Consider the following 4,227-nt stretch of genomic DNA (forward strand, 5'->3'; position numbering starts at 1 on the left):
CCGCACAGCCCTCCATGTGCTCGCCAGAGGTAGCCTGACTGCCATTAGGTACCGAGATGAGATCCTCAGACCCCTTGTGAGACCATATGCTGGTGCGGTTGGCCCTGGGTTCCTCCTAATGCAAGACAATGCTAGACCTCATGTGGCTGGAGTGTGTCAGCAGTTCCTGCAAGAGGAAGACATTGATGCTATGGACTGGCTTGCCTGTTCCCCAGACCTGAATCCATCTGGGACATCATGTCTCGGATGCTTTAGTCCAGGTCTGGGAGGAGATCCCTCAGGAGACCATCCGCCACCTCATCAGGAGCACGCCCAGGCGTTGTAGGGAGGTCATACTGGCACGTGGAGGCCACACACACTACTGAGCCTCAGTTTGACTTGTTTTAAGGACATTACATCAAAGTTGGATCAGCCTGTAGTGTGGTTTTCCACTTTGATTTTGAGTGTGACTCCAAATCAGACCTCCATGGGTTGATAAATTTGATTTCCATTGATAATTTTTGTGTGATTTTGTTGTCAGCACATTCAACTATGTAAAGAAAGGAGTATTTAATGAGATTATTTCATTCACTCAGATCTAGGATATGTTATTTTAGTATTCCCGTTATTTTTTTGAGCAGTGTAGAATAACCTTCCGACGTGAAGAAGTAGCACTGCCGCAACAGGAAGCTAATGACCGTGTTTGAAGGCATAGGGTGTGCAGAACTCCACATGACTCTTCAATGTCACTATCACTGTTAAAACCTCTCTTTGCTTCCACAGTCTACTGTTACCCCTTCTGTGTCAAAACAAACCAAAAAGACTTCCAAAAACAATCTGCCGCGTTGTATACTTTTTATTTCCCAGTGTATTATATTGTATTATGTTAATTAATTATATTAAATAAAATGCTGCCTGACTTATTGTTTTTCTCATTATGTACATACCTGTGAAACCAGGTGAGCATTAGTGTAAGTAAAAAGCATCTCCTCTAGCTCAGGGGCTCACATCTTTGACTGCCTTTCTTAAGTTTAAATTGAATTTGATAGTGCTATTTAACCGTTATTTCGTCAGGCAAAGGCAGTTCTCAACATTGTTCGTACCTGTGGGAAGTTAAATAAAAGTCAGATTGAGTCATTCAGTTTTTTTCTACAGTCTCCCTGGGACTCACTCAAGGGCGTTGGTATTCATGTCAGCATGGAAAACCACCAATCAGTAAAGGCTTTTTGAAAGAACACTTTAACATCCTCATTAACAGAGTGTGGTGAGATGTTTAAAGAAGAGTGGAGACCAATGTAGCTTCAGTAACATGACAGAAAGCGGTGTCTGCTGAGAAGCCTTGTCAGGGCATAGGTCAAAGACGTGATGACTGTGAGAAACCGTGTGCATCCCTGACCCTGTCACCACTGCTGTTGATTTCTGAGGTCTCCAGACTGAGCCCATCGCATTGACAATGCCATTTCTATATTGAATGACCACAAATCTGTCCTGTTCATATCAACCCTTTTAAGGCCCTTTTATGGTGCCAAAGTTTTTGTTTTGACACAGAAGGTGTAACGACTGTGGAAGCTAAGAAAGGTTTTAACAGTGATAGTGAGCTTGAAAGAGTAGAAGTCAGGTTCTGCACACCCCTATGCCTTCAAACAGTGATTAGCTTCCTGTTGCAGCAGAGCTACTCCTTGAAAGTATTGGGGTAGTTGCTCAAATAAGATAATGGATTACACATTACTAGAAACTTTTTTTTAAAGTAATGCCTTACTTTACTAGATACTCACTGCTGAAAGTAACTAGTTACACTACTAGTTACATTCTTTTTGGATTACTGCGTAACATCACCTGTGATACACAGTAACAATCTAAAGTTACACCTCATATATGCCCAGATCAACACAAATCCTTATTATAATGAGAACATGCACAGGAAATCTCTTATGTTCAAAGTTGTGAACATCAGCCCAACATTTGTCTCCCAAACAGAACGAAGCATTTGTAAGAAGCAACAGTTATTATAGTTTTGGGTTTTTCATTAGTTAGTAGTGACACAATCCTGTCCTGAATGCTGTGTTTTTAGGTTTTGATTCTGAGGGTTTGGTTTTGTATATGCATGTTAGTCCTGTCATCTGTTCCGTTTAGTTCTGAGTTTATTCATTTATCAGTTTGGTATCTGTTATTTAGTATGTGTTTTGGTTCCATGTCTTAGATCCCAGTCCGGTGTTAATGTCTTAGTATTTACTCCTGGTCCGTGTACTTCAGTGTTTGTTATTTTGATCTGTTCAGTATCTGTCTTAGAGTTGTTGAGTTTTGGGTTCGGTTCTATCTGTTGTCCTTTGTCCAGTATCTGTTAAATAGTCTGTGTTTGGGTATTTCCCTTATTCGCTGTTCTGTACCATGTTTATTGTTGTCCTATTCCCAGTCGGTTCCGTCTCTGTTCCCTACTCCAGTCTGTTAGTCTGTTGTCACGTTTCCTGTTTTGAGGTTCGGTTCCTGTGGCCTGTACTACGAAGGGAGTTCAACCTACTCAGAGTTAACAGACAAACTCGGGGTTATCAGACAAACTCAGGGTTGACAAACTCAGATCGCCTACACTGGAGTTAAACGGTACTACGAAGGTGGATAAGATGTTGGTTAGTTGAGTCAGTGTTAACCCGGTGTGAACTTAATCAGAGGTGGTGCGCGTTCGCATAAAAGCTTAAAGCTTAAATGCCCCATTCTCCAGAGGAATGCACGTTGGTAGTGTCAGGAAAATATGAATGTAAAGACAAGTTAACGGCTAAATCTAATATCATGGCAGACGACAAAGCCAGGGCGGCTTGCTGGTATCGCGTTGAGTAAATTTGTAGACTACTTATCTTCAGTGTTCTTATTGAATGTATTTTATGGGCTCTTCTTTTATGTGTAATATGATTAAGATGTAAAGGTACTACTGCACATGAGGTCCATTGTAATAGAAAAAAAGGAGCCAACGGAGAGGGGGAATAATCCGAGACAGAATTTAATTTCCGAGATTAATCTACAAGTCAAAAAACTTGAATATTCTCTGACATCATAGTCACACATTTATGAGAGTAACTTCCCTTGGCAAAGCTGCAACATCAGACACACGTCTGCCGTGTAGTAGGCTATGCATGCACTGGAAAGTTATATTAAACTCTGCAATCGGAATTAGCAGTGAGGAAATACTCCTGAGTTTAGACCACAATCACTACCATGCACCGAAGAGACTTTGCCTTGGATTGGCCGTATTCAGAAGAAAACATCAGAGTGATTTTCGATTTTTTATGACATTAATTTCAGGGAATTTCCGATTGTTCTTCTTGTAAATTTCCCACTTTCATCTGGGATTTCATCCGTATTTTTTGGACATGTAAAATAGTCTATCGAAATATGTGAAAACACTCAGGAGAATTCATTTATAGGCTACAGATGGGCTCCATCTACGAAACTGTCCTGTTACTTAATTAAGATTCCTCTCTAAAATCACAGAGGCTGCAGGGCTCGCTGTCTGAACGTGATGCTGTTGTGTTCAGAACTTCATTGCACCCGCAGTGGAGCAAATCAGGATGAAATCTAAACATATTTTATGAAGCGGTGTGTAGCCTATTAATATCCTACTTCTCTTCATTAACACTGGGTACGGATGTGGTGTGTAGTCCACGTGCAGGGTAACCTCGAGTTAACCACGAACAAAACCTGCTCGGAGCAGTTTAGAGATGCGGCGTAAATTGCCATGGCAACAGACCTCGGGTAACACCTATCCACCTTTCGTAGTACGGGTTAACCGGGAAGTTACACCCGACGTCACGAAGTTACTCCTGAAGTTACCTGGATAAGCCAGTTACCCCGCTTCGTAGTACAGGCCACTGGTCTTGTGGTCTTGGTTAGCTCTGTGTCTCAGTTCATGTCTTAGCGTTTACTTTTGGTCTGTGTACCTCTGTGTAATGTTGCCCTTGTCTGCCCTGTGTTCTCTTTAATCTCAGCTTCTGTCTGTGTTCCTTGTTGGTGTTAGTTTATTTGTGGTCTGTCTGCTTGTATTAGTTTATTTATATTACTCTGGTGTTGAGTAACTTGTGTTTTGTCTTTTCCCCCCTCAGTAATCTGCCTGCCTGCCTGTCTCTCTGTTTCTCCCTGCTGTCTATCTGCCTGCCTCATTTGCCCTGATCCCTGTCACCTGTGTGTGTATATATACCTGGTATTTCTGTTTAGTCTTTGTACGGTTATTGTAGCGTGTTTACGCTCTGTCCCATGTTG

This window comes from Micropterus dolomieu, linkage group LG16 (assembly GCF_021292245.1).
Source record: "Micropterus dolomieu isolate WLL.071019.BEF.003 ecotype Adirondacks linkage group LG16, ASM2129224v1, whole genome shotgun sequence".
In the NCBI taxonomy this organism is placed as follows: domain Eukaryota; kingdom Metazoa; phylum Chordata; class Actinopteri; order Centrarchiformes; family Centrarchidae; genus Micropterus; species Micropterus dolomieu.